General features: G+C 33.6%; 1 long non-coding RNA gene and 1 pseudogene across 1 annotated transcript in view; both read right to left on the reverse strand.

Annotated features, from left to right (window-relative positions):
- Positions 1-20,659, reverse strand: part of LOC140598363 (uncharacterized) — a 282,471-nt gene that overhangs the window by 243,656 nt on the left and 18,156 nt on the right. The gene's annotated exons all lie outside the window — the stretch shown is intronic.
- LOC112918344 (large ribosomal subunit protein eL15-like) lies at positions 3,923-4,483 on the reverse strand (annotated as a pseudogene).

The raw sequence follows: 20,659 nt of genomic DNA on the forward strand, positions 1-20,659 counted from the left end.
TATAAATGGTCAAAACAATCCAATTAAAATTAAAATTTGCCAGATTGGATTAAAAGAAAGACTTACTTTTATGCTGCCTACAAGAATTCTACGTTAGGAGTAAAGAAACAGATAAGGTAAAATGATGGGAAAGATGTATTCTGACAACCATAATCCAAAGAAAGATGGAGTGACTATATTACTATAAAAAAAATTGGTTCCAAAGCAAAATGTCTTACTAGGGATAAAAAAAAAAGATCATTTCATAACCAAGAAGGGATAAATTCTCCAAGAGTGCATAGCAATTCTAAGAATTTATACACCTAATAACAAAGTTTCATAATTCCTAAAGCAAAAACTGATATAACTACCCAAGGAGTAGATGAATCCAATGGAAGCCAAAGATTTCAATATTCTTCTATCAACATCTGATAGATAAAAGTAGACCAAAAATTTGTAAGAATATACAAAATTTGAATAAGTCTATCAACTCATTTGGCCTAACTGGTGTTTACAGAACACAATGCTAATAATGGCAGAACACCTATTTTTTTCAAAAACACATGGAGCATTTATCAATAAATAATTTGATAGTTTAGTAAGTTTTGTGGATATATGATCAATAGATGAAAATACATCTATATACACCTAGCATACATTTTTTAAAAGAAAATATTTACAAATAAATAGGAATAAATGTAAATGAATAACAAAAGTTTTATAGAAGCTATCCAGAAAAAAAAATAGGAAATTTGTGAAAAATCACTACAGAATGCATAATAGAGATACCAGCTACATGAATAGGATAATTCAATATTTTAAAATGTCAGTTTTTCTCAAATAGTATAGCTTTAAATCAATTTTATTCACAAGCCAAGTATATTTTTTTTCAAGGAACTGGACAAACATACTAAAATTTATATTGAAGAAAAAAATAAAAAGTTAATGAGGAGAGTCGAAGAATAAGGTGAAGATGACTTGCTTTTTCATTATATAAACTTATTATACAGCCAAAACAATTAAAACTATCTGGTATTGCTAATACTGTAGTAAAAAATTTCACTATTGCTAGAATTTGTAGAGTCCTGAAACAGATCCACACATATAAGCAAACAATATATAAGAAATAAACAAACCTAGACAATAGGATAACCATAAGAAATGACTGAAACAGAATTGCTACTTTGCATCACACATAAAGATCAATTCACAATGAGTTAAAAACTTAAAAATGAAAGACAAAATTTTTATCAAGATGCAAAAGCATTAAATGAAGAGATATTAATGAATCTGAGAAGTGAAAAATAAATTGATTAGCAAAAACCTTCATAAACAAAGGATGTGAGTAAAGGAAACTTCTTATAATGAAATTCTAAGTTAATGCAACCACCATAAAACAATTTAGGACTGTCACAAAGCTCAACATTCACATAACCTACAATCCAGAAATTCCACTACTAGGAATTTTTGTACATGTGCACTTGGATACATGTACAAAAAATTTCATACTTATGAAACTAGAAACAAGTTAAATGTTCATCCACACAAGGCAGGGAAAAACTTTGCTATATTCCTACCTTACAATATCATACAATCACAAATAGTCATAAACTACAGCTACATGTAATAACATAGACAAATCAAAGAAAACATTGACCATTTGGTAAATCTCCTAAGATTACATACAGTATGACATGATTTTTGTAAGCTCGAAAGAAAGCAAAGCTGCCTGGGTGGCTCCATTAGTTAAGTGTTGGACTCTTGATTTCAGCTCAGGTCATGATCTCAGGGTGATGAGATCCAGCCCCACATAGGGCTCTGGGCTCAGTACGGAATCTGCTTGATATTCTCTCTCTCTCCCTCTGTCCCTCCCCCTGCTCTCACTCTCTTTCTCCCTAAAATAAGTTAATTTTTAGAAATGTACCATTCTAATTTTTAAGCAGTGTTCACATATTTTCATGTTATTATCTGCATCATAACCTACATCTGTTTTATATGCATTCTTTTGTATACTTCAAATATTAAAAAAAAAGAAACTCGTTAAAACCGACTGTCCTGATTTTAAAAGGATACTCAGCTTCTAAAGAGCTGATTAAGTTTTCCCCCAGCATCATTTTCTGCAGTCAAAATGGTTCAATGTCATCTACCTTCAGTAACCCTTCCATTTTTTCTGCTCTTCACTGAACCAACCTCATCCTATTATCATTCCTATTATAGTATAGGCCATGAAAAATAGAAGGTGTGTTCAAGTAGGTGTTGCACACTTGGGGAGGATTACTTTCTAAATATTTCTTGTTATTTTACTGTTGATATATCCCCAAACCAAGTGACTTGTTTGAATAGGAGTATTCTTGCTGACTCATTTTAAGCACACAGTCAAAGCAATAATGCCTAGCAATTTATTTCCCACATGTATAACTTGCTTTTACCACATTATTTAGTACAGAGCACTTATTTCTCTCTTTTGGGGATCAGATAGCTAATTTGTGAAAATCACCTTGAATCACATGCCTATTTCCAAAGTGACTATCAACTTTATTCAAATTAAAGTGAATCTACCTGAACTAAACTATCTGATCAATATAGAGCAAAGAAAGTGTCTGAAATTATAGGTTCTAGTCCTGGCTCTGCCACTAACAAGCAAAAGATTTTTATTCAAATTAATCTCATATTCCAAATCCCAGTGATGTCATCTGTCAATGGAAATGTTAGTATACTTCTCCCTAGGGAAACTACTTAATTCTTTTTCTAAAATAATATAAATTCCTTATTGAAATTTTTGCAAAAATGAAATCACCTTTACAAGATACAACGGGATAGTGTTTGATATTTAGAAATTATTAGCAGGACTGATACTAAATATTTGGGATATTACCTAAAGTCTCCCTGTACTGCTATGTATCCATTATTATCCCTCCTCTCCTAATTTTGAATTCCAAAAATTTCTCTTTCACACACACACACACACACACACACACACGCATGCAGTAAAATAAGAATACATGAAAATGTAAAGCTTCTTTCTTTTTTTTTAATTCTGATCAAAGCCAACTTTAATTTTTTATCTTCATACTTAAAAGGTTATTCTATGGCAACCAGTTTTCCAAGCCTATCATTGGTTACTAGCTTTCAAATCTTAACATAAACTCTTCCCATTTACCTAATGTTCAATTTCCATCAGTTTTAATACAGACCAGTGTAAATACCATTATTGACTGCATTGTATGAAATTCAGTATTCTACAGATCCCATGTAGTCATGGGATAAAACCAGAAGCCTCCACCTTTTATGTGAATTTCAGTGGTACTGCGGAGACCAAGGCAATTTTGCTTAGATTAAACAAGATCTATTTTCCTTTGTAAGAGAACCTTCTTGCAAGAGGTTTAATCAATTCTCCTAAAAAGGGTGGCATTCTTTGAAACTATTCTTTCAGAACCAATGGTTACGTAAGTAGAATATTGGATTCAACCTAAAAATGAGGGCCCTAGTTAACAATATTCTGCATATGATCATGATAAAAGAATAGGATATTCTTCACATTTCCAAACAAAATCCAATTTAAAAAGGTTGTTCTTACCAAATTCCTAAAAACAGCCATTTGAGAGTAAACCAGCAGAGCATATTGCCTCAATGAAGCCGTAGGTTTCATTACATGCACCAACAAACCGACATGGCTAGCTCTGCATTCCAGTTTCATCGAATTTATGTTTCACCTATTACACTAAATAGCATTTTAAACACTGACATATGAACTCCCTAATAAGATAAAGCAAAGACAAAAACATCTCATTAGAAACAAGATACATCATCACTTATAGTCTTCAAACATTATTACACTTTAACTTTCATAATTTGACAATGCATTCATGGAATAATCTGCAGATGACTCATTTTAACAGGCAAAGAACACTTTTAAGCAGACATGACTGTCCTAAATTATTTATTAAGTAAGAATTTTACAAACATTACTTATACCAGCAGAAATGGTGGAGCTAGAGAGTATTGTTGCACAGTTAGAACCACCAATAGTGTGGTGGAACTTGTGACCCTTTCCAAGACCACAGCTCCTATGGCCTGCAGATGTCAGCTGTCACAGCTTCCTGTCTTTGTGGACTGGTTTGGTGATCCACTGGGTGTCAGGATTTCTTCTGATAGCCTTATGGAATGGATCAATGAGGATAACTTCAAAGAATTTGTACATTGGAATCTTTGCCAACCCAGTAAGAATTTAAGATTCTCAGAGTCCCACAGTGGCACCTACCTTACTCCTCTGCAACAGACTGAAGGCTTTGGGTAAAGTTTGACTGGTTAACACCATGATGGACAGGACTGCATGAGTAGCACCCTTAGGAACTGGGCATTTGCCGCCACCACGTTGCATAGGAATCCAATATACGACATAACTTTGCTTGGTCTTGTACCGCAGTCTGTAGGCTTTATCAAGCCAGCATGGGTCAGGGGCACTGGGGAGAACTGAGAGCTGGTGGTACTGCCAGCAGCACATCCTTTGAGCTGATGGCTGCCACCAGACAGAATGGAAAGGGCTAAAAGCTAGTTTTCTTTTCAAAAGAAAGTATATAATCAACAGGATGTGTGGGCAAATGAGACAACTGATAGAGAACAATTATACAAAACATAGATATGCTTTGAGGATCTCAAACTCTGGCCTTCTTATACTTGGTTAAGATGAGATAGAGAGAGGGAAATAGGAATCTCAGTTTAGTTTTATGATCTGGAGCAGAAAAAACATGTGCTTTTCATCCTACAGAATAGCCAGGGGAGCACAGCAAATATTTTAGCAAAGCCCCACTGCTCCTATGATGCCAGGACAACATACTAGCAATGTTGAATAAGAGGTGTTGGCTAATGGTCTGAGCCTCACCTCAGTCTCTTACAGGTAAAATCTTAAGCAGGCAAATATGATAATGCAAAGGTGGGGGTTGGCAGATATGCAAGGGCCTAGGGAGGGGAAAAGAGTCAGAGTACTTATACCTGTCAGTTCAAGGCTATGGCAGGACTGTGAACAAGAGCACATGCCTGCAAAAGATGATATGGACCAGTTGAAGAAAAATATTTCGCAATCAATTACAGAAAACACCAGAGGGTGGCAGTGAGCCAGACATACCTTCCTTCATCAAGCCATGTACATATACATAGATATTGCTCTAAGGGAAGTGAGGTCAAAGAATTTGATTTCACTGAGTCATCATTTCCTTAAAAAGAAGTTTTAAACTAACAGAGCCTGGATTATATTTATCATAAAGATTAAGATTCCCTGTATAAAGTGGAAACAGGAAGAGACTTGCTAAGTAAAGTAATATGCTAAGTAAATGTCTACTTATCAATGAAGAATAAAGCATTTTTAAAAGATATGTTTACAGGAATTATTATTATTATTATTATTATTATTATCGTTACTATTATTGTCATTACTTTTGCGATCAGATCCCTTTTAATTCTCATGTGTCTTCAACAGTTTCAACTAAAAATTCAGCTATTTAAATCATACAGAATTTAACCTCTATTTAGGATACGAAAATCTGCAAACAACATCATTCTCACACTAACAACAATAAAAAACCAGAAAACTATAATATCATAACTGTGTCCATCAGACAGTTGAGGTTTTATAGTGAATGCATTAACTTAGAATCCCACTATAAGAAGTCCCATTTATCTACATACAGGAAACCTCAATTCCAAAGAAAGACCAGACTCATCAAAGGCAGAAAAGGTAAAAGAACTGCCTTACCCAGGGCAGAGAATAGGAGGCAATCACCATATAAATGGATACAAATAAATCATCTAAACTTAAACAAATTGTTAAAAACCAAGTTTGGGCTAACATCTCATTCTGGAACAACCAGAAGCCAGAATAAAAATGTTCTCATTCTGGAGTAAATTCAAAAAAACAATCTTGGTCCTAACCTTCTATAATGATACTAGCAAAAGTCTTCTAATTCTAAGGGAGAGTGTGAACTTCTATCCAAGACCAATCACAGACAAAAGGCAGAATTTGGCTACCAAGGGGTAGGTTAAGGGTGAAGAATGCTCAGAGAATGCTACCCCCAATGTCCGAGTCTAAAATGCCTATCTAAGCTTGGAGGGTGGATTAGGGCATTTAGTAACAAGCTACAGCAATCTAATGGTAGAAGAAAAGCAGGAGTATATATATTTATATCTGATAAATATCTGAAACCTGCAGGTAGAGCACAAATATTGAGAAATACCACCACCATTAATTACAGTATGCTCTCTGTGTACAAGGCAGTAAGCAGCAGTATGCTGCTAAATGATTTGGAGACTATGGTGAACAGAATGTAATGATAGCACAAACAACTCAAACCTAATCCAACTCCTGACTAGATTGATTCAACCCACTATCCCCCAAACTAAAGGCCTGACCAAAAAAAAAAAAAAAAAAAAGTGTACCTATAGCTATTTGCCTAAGATAAATAGTATTTCCCTCTGCATCTTCTGTTATACATGTGATGTCTGGAATTCAATAAAAATTGTGAGGCACAGAAAAGCAAAATCATTGTCAAGAGATAAAGCAGTCATGATAACCAGACTCACATGTTGAATGGTCACTTTTTCCCAGTCAAATAAAACTGAAGATAATTCATTTAAAACTGGAGATAATTCATTTTTGCACTGCAAATTTGTTAAGGAAAGTTTAGGCAGAATAAGTATTATACCACATTGGAAATGGATCTACACAAAGAAATGAACATACCTGTAATTATATAAATAAAGATAAATATAAAAGGCGTTTTTATTTTTAATCAATTTCAAAAATGTTTGTTTAATGCAAAAATTATAACAATGTATTAAAGGGTTTAAACCCCATATAATATTAACATATGTGACAACAATATTATACAGGACAGGAAAAACACTGAAAGTATACTGATGTACAGATTTGATGCTATTTATGAAATAATATATTATTACTTGAAAGCAATCGGCACTAAGATAAAAATGTATAAGCCCTTGGGACAAACCCTAGAAAAGAAAAAAAAGCGGTATAACTTATTAGCTATTAGTAGTGATAAGCACTACTTATCACTTAAGTAATAGCTTATAGTAGTGATAAGTGATTTTTTTTAAAGATACGCAACTTAAAAGAAGATGGGAAACAGAAAACAACCAGCAAGATAGTAAGTTTATTCAATGGCATAAAATAATTATGAAAATGTAAACTGCTTAGACAACCAACTGTTGAACTACCTAATTAAAAAGCAGAGATTTTAAAAATTAGATAGTAAAGAAAAACCTAAGTAGATGTTGTGTTTAAGAAACTCACTTTAAGTATAAAGGCAAAGATAAGTTAAAAGTAAAAGTATTAAAAAATACGGAAAAGATTAATTTAAAAAAAACTGGGCTGGTTATATTAATATCAGAAAAAATAAACTTCAGAACAAGTTCTGAATTACTAGAGATAAAACGGGACACTAAATAATGATAAGTGAGTAACGTTTAAAGACAAATCATTCCTAAACATCACTAGATAAAAATCAATATATAAGAGGAAGAAAAATATGTATAATGTATATTTACATATACATATATATTTATAAATATATTTATTTATATAGCTTATATTATATAATAAATATAAATATGGCATTATATAAAATAATACACTTTAGGTACAGTGTTTGTATATAAATAAATACAATAAACATACTAGCATCAAAAATATTAAATACCCAGGTACTTACTGGGATAGTCTGAGAATAAATCTGACAAAGATGTAAGATTTAAACATTCAAAACTACAAAATATTGACTAGAGAAATCAAAAGCCTAAATAAACGGAGAGGCATACCACATTATTAAACCTGAAAACTCAGTATTCTTCAGAATTCATTTTCCCATGATTTTTGTCTGGAGATTCAATGCAATTCAAATCAAAGTCCCAAAAAACTTTCTTGTAGGTTGGAAAGGAAAGAAATCAACAAACCTATTCTAAAACAGATGAAAAAATGAAAAATATAGAATAACAGAAGTAATCTGAAAAAGAAAAAAAAAAGCCTATACATATATGTCACTGATTTTTGAACAAGTTACCAAGGTAATTCAAACAATAAAGAATATTTTTTTTCAAAGATGGTGCTGAAACTGGATATACATTTGAACAACAACAAAAAAGAACCTAGATCATCATAGGTTCTTTGAAGTTAATTTACAAATTAAGTTAAAATGGATCATAGACCTTGATATAAAACCCAAAACTTTTCAAAGGAGACACGGAAGAAAATCTCTGTGATCTTGGATTAAACAAAGATATTTTAGATAACAGAAAAATCACAATCCATAGAAATTTGATACATTCTACATCTTTAAGATTTCTGTCTTCAAAAAAAAAAAAGATTTCTGTCTTCAAAAGACACTATTAAAAAGGGAAACTATAGACTCAAAGGAAATATTTGCAAAACACATATTTAAAAAATAATTTGTATATATGGTACATCAAGAATTCTCATAAACTAATAAGAAGAAAACAACCCTATTTTTAAAAAATTGGTAAAACATTTGGATAGTTAATTAAAGAGATTCCAATGGCACATAACAACATGAAAGATGCTCAGCATCATTAGTCACATGGAAATGCAAATTAAAATCCTTAGTGAGGGGGATGCCTGGGTGGCTCAGAGGTTGAGTATCTGCCTTCAGCTCAGGGCGTGGTCCGGGGGGGTTCTGGGATTGAGTCCCACATCAGGCTCCAAGCAGGGAGCCTGCTTCTCCCTCTACCTATATCTCTGCCTCTCTCTGTCTGTCATGAATGAATAAATAAAATCTTTAAAAAATGAAATAAAATCGGGATCCCTGGGTGGTGCAGCGGTTTGGCACCTGCCTTTGGCCCAGGGCACGATCCTGGAGACCTGGGATCAAATCCCACGTCAGGCTCCTGGTGCATGGAGCCTGCTTCTCCCTCTGCCTATGTCTCTGCTTCTCTCTCTTTGTGACTATCATAAATAAAAAAATTTTTAAAAAATGAAATAAAATCCATAGTGAGGTATCAGAATATATTTATTAACTAAAATAAAAAGTTGATACCCTCAAGTACTGCCATGGGTGCAGAACAACTGGAACTCTCATACATTGCTCATGGGAATGAAAAATAATATAGCCATTTTGGAAAACAGTTTGGTAGTTTCTTATAAATTTAAACATATACTGACCAAATGACTCAGCAATTCTACCCCTAAATATTTATCCAAAAAAAAAAAAAAAAAGACAACTTCTGAACATACAAAGATCTATATGGACATGTTTACAGAAGCATGAAGTCATGAACTCCACATAGAAGAAACAATCAGAAATAAACCCAACTTACTGTTAACACTTAATCAATACCTTGTAAGTTCTATTTTTCTACCTCAAAATAAGTATACTAAGAACCTTGAGTCTGAGATTATCTCTTATGGAAAAAGACTGATTCTCCAATGCAACAATTGCATCAGTTTTCATAGGTTTTTCCATAAAACATTAGGTTGGATGAAAAGTCTTTCATAATTCATGCATACTACACCTACTGCAATCCATTAATAAATACAAAACTTAAAGAACTTGCTATTTTAAGAAACTTGTAGATGGTATCAGCATTGGGAACATGCTGATCAAGAAAGAACTGGGCCAGAAAAAGGAAACAAAAATCTAATTTAACTTATTAGAAAGTAAGTAGAAGATACTCATCAATGATAAAAAAAAAAGAACACTTCTTAAAAGTAATAATCACAATCATTTCAATGTCTACTATATAACAATTTTTCAATAAATACTTGAATGAATGCAATCTAGAAGAATGGCACAGTGGGCAATTTTTTTCAAATATATTAAAATATTAGTAGGTGCAAGATAAAAATCATGATGAACTCCTGAGTTGAATATATTTTAAAATACTCCTTGAGGAGAAATCTTATTTCTCTGATGTGCCATGTTCCAGTCTCTGATGGGTTTGATACAAAGACACTGTGGACAAGGTGAGTGTTTGCTTTTACTTCATTCGGTGACCATTCAAGAAGACAACTAAAGAACTCTTTACCCAGCTGCCCTTATTCTAAGATCTAAACTAGAGCTATCCGGGGATCCCTGGGTGGCTCAGCGGTTTAGCGCCTGCCTTTGGCCCGGGGCGCAATCCTGGAGACCCAGGACCAAGTCCCATGTTGGGCTCCCGGCATGGAGCCTGCTTCTGTCTCTGCCTCTCTCTCTCTCTCTCTCTTTCTATCATAAACAAATAAATATTTTTAAAAAATAAAATAAACTAGAGCTATCCCTGAAAATCAAGTTCTTGCTTCTTCCTCTTCGGTTTCCAATATAGCTGCCTTAGAACTCTAGAAGTGTGCTATGGTAGCCAATAACCATATGTGGTTACTTAAATTTAATTAAAGTTAAATAAAATTTAAAAATTACTTTTTCAGTTGGACTAGCCCATATTAGTGCTTGGAAGCCACAAGTAGTAGTGCCTACACTACTGGTCAGTGAGATTGTAGACAATTTCCATCATCACGAAAAGTTCTATTGGTCAGCAATGATCTGGAATCAATAACTTCCCATCGAAAAGTACCTACTTAAGGGGCACCTGGATGGCTCAGTTTGTTAAGTGTTGACTCTTGATCTCAGTTCAAGCCCTGCTCAAGCCTCAAGTACCTACTTAAAATAATGATACTCTTCCTCAGCTGTTAACCCTCTCTCTGCTCCTACCTCTAAAATGTCTTTATTTCCACATGAAATTGTTCATCGTGATATTTGACCTGAGGAAGTCAAGTGTCTGTGTAAGATGTCTCAAAGTTTCAAAGTTTCTCCTATCCATAACATGTTTAGCTAACATTTAAATATAATAGCCTTTCTAAAATCTAAAATGGATCTTTTTCCTCTCCTACTACACTGCTACTTTCTGGAGCATTACTCCAAAAAAAAAAAAAAAAGAAAAGAAAAGAAAAGAAAAGACCCAAAAGTTATACTAAATGTGATGGGAGCTTAAAACATCATGAAATGCAACTAACAAAATTAATTCCAATTATCCTACATAAAGTATTGTCAAATGGATTGAATACTGGATTCTGTGATTAGGGAAATGATAAATAGTTCTGTTTTCAGCTCAGGTTTGGTGTTTCATAGGCTGCCAAAAAGTTCTTTTTTCAGCTTGATTTTATTTAATAACTTTATTAATGATTTGAAAGGAGGATTAAACAACTTCCTAATGAAACACATTGATGAGGCTGACTGGGGAGTGTTACAAATGCAACTGATAACAAATAACTTGCCTAATGAAATGCAGGGTATAGTGAACTATTGACAAAAGCACCCCAAATGATATTCCACTTGGTAAAATTAATGTTTAGTACTAAGGATGCTAATTCAAAACACAAGTGCTCAGTGCAGACATAAGGAAAATAGTTTCTGGCCTTTGCAATATTAAATTACACAATATACTGACAAAGGAATGGTGGGTTCTGTTCCCTATAACTGAAGCTCTACTATCTGATATAAATATTGACAAAAATAATTATTTTTAGGCAAGGCACTATCATCTTAGGTATGCAATTTGACATTCTTTTACTGAATTGATCTTCAGGTTATGTTTTTGAGTTTGGTTATATGTATCAAGAAACAAATGCATGCAAAATGCAAATATAACAAGAAGTATTATTGTCTATTCTATTCATAGTTCCTTATAAGGAACTCTATCCTGTATTGATAATATATGTATACCTGGTTTACTTTTTGACAAATTATACTCTCAAATTCAATTGCACTCAAACAATGGTGAATAATAACAAATAAAAACTACTACCTAGTTTTTATTTATGGTTATAAATTATATATTTTAATGTTTTGTAACTCATCATATTCTTCATTGTGGCAGAATATGCATAACAAAATTTACCATTTTGGCCATTTTTAAGTGTAGAATTCAGTGACATTAAGTATATTTACATGGTTGTGATACCATCATCACCAACAACCTCCAGAACTTTTTTATCTTCCCAAACTGAAATTCTGTACTCATTAAACAATAATTTCCCACTTCCCCTCTACTTAGCACCTGGCATGGCACCCACCATTTTATCCTCTGTCTCTATAAATTTTGCTATTCCAATTATCTCATATATAACTAATCATGAAATATTTGTCCTTTTTATGTCTGGTGTAATTCTCTTGCATAATGTCTTCAAGGTTCATCCATGCTGTAGCATGTCAGAATTTCCTTTTTTACAAATTTCTTTTTTTAAGGCTGAATACTATTCCATTGTACGTATATACCATATTTGCATATCCATTCATCCATGGATAAATGTTTTGTTTGTTTCCATATTTTGGCTTCTGTGAATGATTCTGCTATGAACATGTGTTTGAATCCCTGCTCTCACTTTTTTAGGGTATACACAATAGTGGATTTGCTGAAGCATACATTACTTATTTTTGCATTTGTTTTTGAGATATAAGTGACATACATTATATTAGTTCAGCTATACAACATATTGATTTCATATTGGTATTGTGAAATTATAACCACAATAAGTCGAGTTAACATCCATAACCATACATAGTTACATGATTTTTTTTTCTTGTAATGAGAACTTTTAAGATTTACTCTTAGCAACTTCCGAATATGCAATACAGTGGGCCTACTATACTGGCTATGCTGTACACTACTTCCCTACGATTTATTTATTTCATAACAGGAAGTTTGTACTTTCTGACTTCCTTACCCATTTTACTGACCCCTGTCTCCCACCTCTGGCAACCACCAATCTGAACTCTGAGTCAGTAAGCTTGTTGTTGTTTTGTTTTTAAGACTCCACATATAACTGAGATTATACAGTATTTATCTTTTTCAGGCATATTTCTCTTAGCAAAATACCAAAAACATCCATTCATGTTGTTGAAATATTTTAAATAGCTGAATAATATTCTAATACACACACACACACACACACACACACACAATACCACAAGAAATGAATTCTCCTCTAAATTCTTTAGAAAGGAAAACAGTCCTGTCTGCACCTTGATTTTACCTGAGTAAGACATATTTCAGACTTCTGACCTCCAGAACTTCAAGATAAAATACTGCTATTATCTTAAGCCACTATTTCTGTGGTAATGTTACACAAATAATAGGAAACTAATTCATGTAAGTTTATTATTTTCCTCAAATTTAGAAAATTTTTTTCACATGTCTTTTCCTCTCTCATTCTTAACCTCTTCTTTTGGACTCTAGACATATGAGATCACTTGATATTATTCCAGGGGTCACTGATGCTATGTTCATCTCTTTTTTCATTCTTTACTCTTCCTGTACTTCATCTTAGTTTCTATTAGTATGCCTTCATGTTTACTAACCTTTACTTCTTCTAATATACTGTGATTCCATCCAGGGTACTTTTATTTTAGATGTTCGAGCCTTTTAAAAATCTTCTAATTCTGCTGATACCATGCTTCTATTCTCTTCTACCTCCTGAACAATGAAGAATATTTATAATATCTGTATTAATTTCCTCTTCTAGTAGTTTCATTGTCTCTGCAATTTCTAAACCTGTTTCTATTGGTTGTTTCTTCTCTTGATGGGTTTTATCTTCTGGCTTCTTTCCATTCCTGGTCATTTTTTATTGGGTCACAAATATTATCAATTTTACCTTTTCAGTTTCTAGATTTTGTTGTATTTCTTAAATGATATCATAGTTCTTCCTGGTGTCCATTAGTTACTTAGACTTAGTTGGATTATTTCAAGATCTGAGAAACTAGTTATTTAGGATTACACTGGCCCCATCATTAAGACAATATCCTTCAATATTTAATCAAGTCTCTATGTACTTGGGTTTATAAGTTTTTCCACTTTGGTCAGTGAGAACAAAAACCATACTCAATCCAAAATGAGCTCAAGAAATTATTCTCCCTCTTCCTCTGACAGAACCTTGCCAGCCTCAGATAGTTTTTTCTCATATATGTGCCAATTAGTACTAGGCAAAGACTCGAGACAACACATATGCAACTCTCTTAATATCACAATCTCTGCAGATTTCTACTCACTATACTCAATCTAAATTTTAGCTACCTTGACTTCTCTAAATTAAATTTCTGCCATCTCAATTCACTGACAACTTTGAATTCCCTCTCTTTGAGCTACAACCTGGAACTTGCTTAAAAGAAGTAATCTGCGGAGCACCTGGGTGGCTCAGTGGTTGAATATCTGTTTTCGGCTCAAGTCATGATCCTGGGGTCCTAGGATCAAGTCCCACATCAGGGGGTTGCTTCTCCCTCTATGTCTCTACCTCTCTCTCTCATGAATAAATAAATAAAATCTTAAAATAAAGTAATTTGTTTCCTGTACAGAGATCAGTTTATATGTTTCCTTTCTCTCAGGTATCATAGTCTGACATTATTTTCCAATGCCTGCAAACTGTTGTTTTATTGATTTTTCTGGTTTCCTAGTTATTTAAGTTGAGAAGATAAACTGTGGCCATTTAATCAGAAGTAGCTGTCGGTTCACTTTATATATAATATTTTGTATTTATTGCTATAAAATTGTTTATAATATCCTGTTATCTTTTCAGTGTCTGTGTGATATGTAATGTCCCTCTGTCATTCTTGATAACTTTTGTGACTCCTTCATTTTTTTCCTCATTAATATATTTTTTTAAAGATTTTATTTATTTATTCATGAGAGACAGAGAGAGAGAGAGGCAGAGACACAGGCAGAGGGAGAAGCAGACTCCATGCAGGGAGCCCGACATGGGACCCGATCCTGGGTCTTCAGGATAACTCTCTGGACTGAAGGTGGCGCTAAACCACTGAGCCACCAGGGCTGCCCTCTTCATTAATCTTGAAGGGATTTATCAATTTTGGTTATCTGTTAAAAAAAAAAAAAAAAACTAACTTTTCAGTTTACTGACACTCTACTATAAATTTATTTCTATTTTTGTAATCTCTTCAAATTCTTTTGTTTTTTTTCTTCAAATCTTTATGTTAAATTTATGGTTCTATTGTCAACTTCTTGAATTTTGTGCTCATATTTTACTCTTTCTTCTTTTATATTTTATAAATTTAAGGCTGTACATATTAATTTAACCATAATTTCAGGTGAACTCCCTAAAATGTAATATTTAGCATATGCATTATCATTCAGTTCAAGCTATTTTTATTTTATCATTTTCTTAATCTCTTGAAGGGGATTTTTCCAATAATTTCCTATTATCTATTTCTAGCTTAATTCCATTATACTGTTATATATTCTGTATATGATTTCAACTTTTTAAAACTACAATTATGGCCCAGTATGTTGTTAGTTTTTGTAAATATTCTATGTATGCTTACAAAGATTATATTTTGCAACTATTGAGTATAATTATATGCATACATATAATTTATAGAAAATTAAAACATAAAATTTAGCTATTTTATTTGATTTTTTATTACTTTATTAATGAGATATATAGAAAGTGTCCATTTTTAATCATGTTATTAAAATCATATTATATATACCACTAAAAAAACTTCTGCAATCAACATTTGATTTTTTTGTCTACCTCTTCTGTTAATTACTGAAAGAGGAGTAAAATTTTTTTCATTACAATTGTGGACTAATCAATTTTCCTTATAATTATGCTATTTTAATTTTTCCTTCATATATTTTGAGGCAACATAATTATGCAATATATGTTCAGAATTATTCTAATTCCCTGCAGTTTAATTTTTTTTATGTTCCTCCTTATAGCTGTTCTCAATATGAAGGTTGATCCAAATCACATATGCTGCCAGTACACATATAAAACCACTGAAATTTAGTGAATGCCCATAGATCAAAAGATACTTGAGGAAAGCTTCTTGCATGAGAGTTAGAGATAAAAGTTACCAAAAGTGGGGAGGAGGACACAAGAACATAGACAGTTCTTCAATTAAATCTTCATAATCTATTTTCTCTGTGATATAAAGAGGTAAGAGGATATTGTGTCCAAATGAAATAGCAAAATACATAAATTGAAGAAAATAGGAGAAGAAGATCTTTGAAATCAAGAACATGGTAATCAAATTAATACAAGGAATAAAATGTGAAAAAATACCAGGAACTCTCATAAAAAGAACAAAAAATAAAAAACATAGGAGTGGTTCAAAATAGCAGCATAGGATGTTCCTAAACTCATCTCCTTCAACTCTGGACACACCAACTCTGCACCTATATATACAGATCAATTCTCCCTGAAAAAGACCTGGAAACTAACTGAAAAGCTCCTCCACAATAAATAAATGGACCACATCCAAATAGGTAAGAGAGGCTAAAAAGGGTCTTACCAGAAAAAACAAATTATCAAATAAACAAGCAAACAAACACCACATTCCCAGCATGGTGATCCACAATTAAGAGGGATCTCACAAATACAGTTTTTCCCTGAGGAATGAAAGGTTCATACCCCTATCAGATACCACAACACTTGGGACCTGCACTGAAGAGATGAGCCTCCAAAATGTCTGGTTCTGAAAAACAGCAGAGATTGCATCCAGGAGATCCAAAAGACTATAGGTAATGAAAAGTCTGCTCTTAAAGGTCTCACATGCAATTTCACTCACCCCAGGACACAGCACAAAAAGAAGCAATTTGAAAAGCACCTCGGCTATATGTGAAGGAGACTCATTAGCTAATCTTCCATGATCTGCCTGAGATGCACGTGTGTATTAGGAATTTCTCTAGGGAAGGAGGTGCTGGCGGACACCACTTTGCATTCCTTCTACCTTGCTAGCATTGGCAGGCTTGCCCTGCCCACTCATTGTTCCTCAACTTTTACCAATCCCACACTTTCCATGGTCCTACCAAAGCCCCAAGGCTTGCCCTGTCCTTGTGTGCCCCTGCTGAACCTAGCAAGCCTGCCCTGGCCCTGAGTTCCCATGTGGCCCTGTTGCAGCAAGCAGGCCTGCCCCAAATCTAGGCTCTCCCAAAGCATTGCTGAAGGCGGCAGGTGCAAGCAGTAGGAGAAGCCTTTTGAATGCCTGGCTCTTGTGTCCAGGAGGGCCTGTAACAATTGGAAATACAGTTCCTGGCAGGCTACCAACTCCATGGCACAGCACAGACAGCAGACAAAATAAACTCCCAGTCTTCCTATGAAAACAGTCTATTTATTCAAACTGGAGCTTTAGCCTGGGAGGTACATTTCAGGATTACTAGAGGCTATGGAAGAGAGCACTCAGAGAATGTAGACCAGGAAACACCAGCTTTGTGCTCTCCTTTGGCCTCAATACAGATTGCCTGCTCCTTCCTAAAAGAAGCTTACATACTCATATGGAGGTCCAATTTTTATAATTGTTGCATGGAGACACCTCCAAATCACCAGATCTGGAGCCCAGCAGATTCCAGTACTGGAGTTCCACAAGACTGTATGCATTTTCTTAATTTGAAAGCTGCTGCCTGATGGTCTGGCTTCAAGTCAGCCTGAAACTATATTCTGAGTAAGATTCCTCCCTTTCAAATACTGAGATTGGCACAAACTCAACAACTGGAAACTATCAAGAATAAATCAGACTACTTAGACTACCACAACAATTCAAGAGACAACCAAAAACTAGGGTAAGGATGAATATTAAGATTCATTGCCTATACAAGGCCACTCCTTCAAACTTGGAGAGGTAGCTGGTTCACCTAATATTGGAAACTGAGAGAAGAGCAAAATAAAGAAACAGAGGAATAGGTTCCAGATGAAAGAATAAGATAAAACCCCAGAGGGAAAAACAACAACAAAAAGAATAAACATAAAAGTATCTTAATGAAATGGAGTTAAGTCATTTACCTGATTGATAATTCAAAATAATGGCCATAAAGATGCTCACCAAACTCAGGAGAAGAGTGGATGAACAAATAAGAAATTCAATAAAAAGAAAATTTAAGAGCACCAAACAAAAGTCACAGAAATGAAGAATACCATAACTAAACTGAAAAATAATTAGAGTAGTTCAACAGCACACTACATGAAGTAGAAGAATAGATCAGCAGTTGGGAAGGAAAGGCAGTAGAATTCAAACATACCAGGGGGGGGGAAAGAATTTTAAAAAATGAAGAAAGCTTTAGGGACCTATTCAACAACATGAAATAAATAACATTTACATTATAGAGGTCCCAGAAGGAAAAGAAAAAAAAGGCAAAAAATTGATTTTAAGAATAGCTGAAAACCTCTCCAACTGGGGGATAAAAACAGACATCCAAATCCAAAAAGCCCAGAGAATTCTAAACAAGTTGAACCCAAAGAGAACCACACCAAGACACACCACAATTAAAATGTCAAAAGTTAAAGAATCTTAAAAGTAGCAAGAGAAAAATAACTTGTTACATGCAAAGGAGTCCCCATCACACTACAGGATGATTTTTCCAGCAGAAACTTTGTGGAACAGAAGAGTGGTGTAACATACTCGATGTTCTAAAAGGAAAGAAAAATCCAACCAAGAATACTCTACCTGACAAAACTATCATTCAGAACTGAAGGAGAGATAAAGGATTCCCCTGAAAAGCAAAAGACTACAGGAGTTCATCACCACTAAACCAGCCTTACAAGAAATATTGAAGGGACTTCAAGCTGAAAAGAAAACAAACTAACTAGTAACAAAGAAATATGAAATTAAAAATGTCACTGGAAAAGGTGAAAACATAGTAAAGGTCATGGGTTAGGCATGTATAAGCTAGTATGAAGGTAAAAAGATAAAAGAAGCAAAATTAAGTATAAGTACAATAATTAGTTAAAGGATAATTATACAAAATTTAAAAATAAAAAATGAAAAAATATGTAAAAAAAAGTTATTAAACCATAGGGGGAGAATGAACATGTAGTTTTTAGAATGTGTTCAAACTTAACTTAAAATAGACTACTATATGTATATATAAGCTGTGATATGTGAGCCTCATGGTAACTTCAAAGCAAAACTCCATAGAAAACATACTAAAGATAAAGAGACAGAAATTTAAACATGACATTAAAGAAAGTCACCACACCACAATAGAAGATATCAAGGAAAGAAGAAAGGAACAGAGAGGAACTACAAAAACAACCAGAAAACAATTAACAAAATGGCAGTAAGTACATATCAATAATTACGTTAAATGCAAATAGACTAAATTCTTCAATCAAAAGACATAGAGTGGCTGAAGCAAAATCTTTTGTTGATTACAAAAACTCACTTCAGATCTGAAGGTACACAAAGACTGAAAGTGAAGAGATGGAAAAAAAATAATTCAAGCAAATGAAAAGAAAAAGAAAGCTGGTATAGCTAGACAAAATACATTTAAGACAAAGACTCTAATAAAAGGTAAGACTCTAATAAAAGACAAAGATGGGCAATAATGATAAAGGGGTCATTTCAAGAAGAGAATATAACATTTATAAATATTTATGCACCTAACATAGCACCTAAATTTATAAAGCAAATATTCACAGACCTAAAGAGAGAAATTAACATCAATGTAATAATAATGGAGACCTAAATACCCCACTTACACCAATGGATAAATTATCCAGGCAGAAACTGATTAGGAAACATCAGCCTTAAATGACACCTTAGGCTAGGTTCATACAGTAGGTACAAAACGCTGGATTCAAAAACAATAGAATACACATTCTTCTCGATTCTACATAGAACATTCTCCAAGACAGATACATGTTAGGCCACATACAAATCTTTTTTTTTTTTTTAATATTTTATTTATTTATTCATGAGAGACACAGAGAGAGAGGCAGAGACACAGGCAGAGGGAGAAGCAGGCTCCATGCAGGGAGCCTGATGTGGGACTCGATCCCAGGACTCCAGGATCACACCCTGGGCTGAAGGTGGTGCTAAAGTGCTGAGCCACCCAGGGATCCCCTGACACATACAAATCTTAATAAATTTAAGGACACTGAAATTATGCCAAGGATAATTCTGACTGCAATGGTGTGAAACTATAAATCAATTATAAGAAAAAAAAACGGGAAAAAATCACAAATAAAACTGAAAAATCCAAGAGGAAATCAAAAAGCACTTTGAGACAAAAGAAATGAAAGTATATTATAATATCTATAGGAAGCAGCAAAAGCAGTTCTGAGTGGAATTCAGAGAGATACATGCCTATCTCAAGGAATAAGAAAAATCTCACATAAACAAACTTTAAAGAAGCAAAATAATAATAATAATAATAATAATAATAATAATAATAATAATAACAACAAATGCCCAAAGTTAGAAGGAAGAAAATAATAAAGATCAGAACAGGAATAAATAAAAGAGACAAAAATTTTAAAAATAAAAGAGATCAATAAAACTAAGAGCTTGCCCTTTAAAAAGATTTAAGGGCAGCCTGGGTGGCTCAGCGGTTTAGCACCGCCTTCAGTCCAGGGCCTGATCTGGAGACCCAAGATCGAATCCCACATCGGGCTCCATGCATGCGCCCTGCTTCTCCCTCTGCCTGTGTCTCTGCCTCTCTCTCTCTGTCTCTCATGAATAAATAAATTAAATATTGAAAAAAATATTAAAAATTTGACAAACTTCTTGCTAAACTCAGTTTTTTTTTAAAAAAAGGGAGTTTAAATAAATAAAATTGAAAATAAAAAGAACTTATAACTGATACCACAGAAATATAAAGGATCATAAGAGACCACTGTGAACAAATATACACCAACAAATTGGACAAATTATCCAAAAGAAATGGATAAGATTCT

The sequence above is a fragment of the Vulpes vulpes genome, chromosome 3 (genome assembly GCF_048418805.1).
Source record: "Vulpes vulpes isolate BD-2025 chromosome 3, VulVul3, whole genome shotgun sequence".
Lineage (NCBI taxonomy): Eukaryota > Metazoa > Chordata > Mammalia > Carnivora > Canidae > Vulpes > Vulpes vulpes.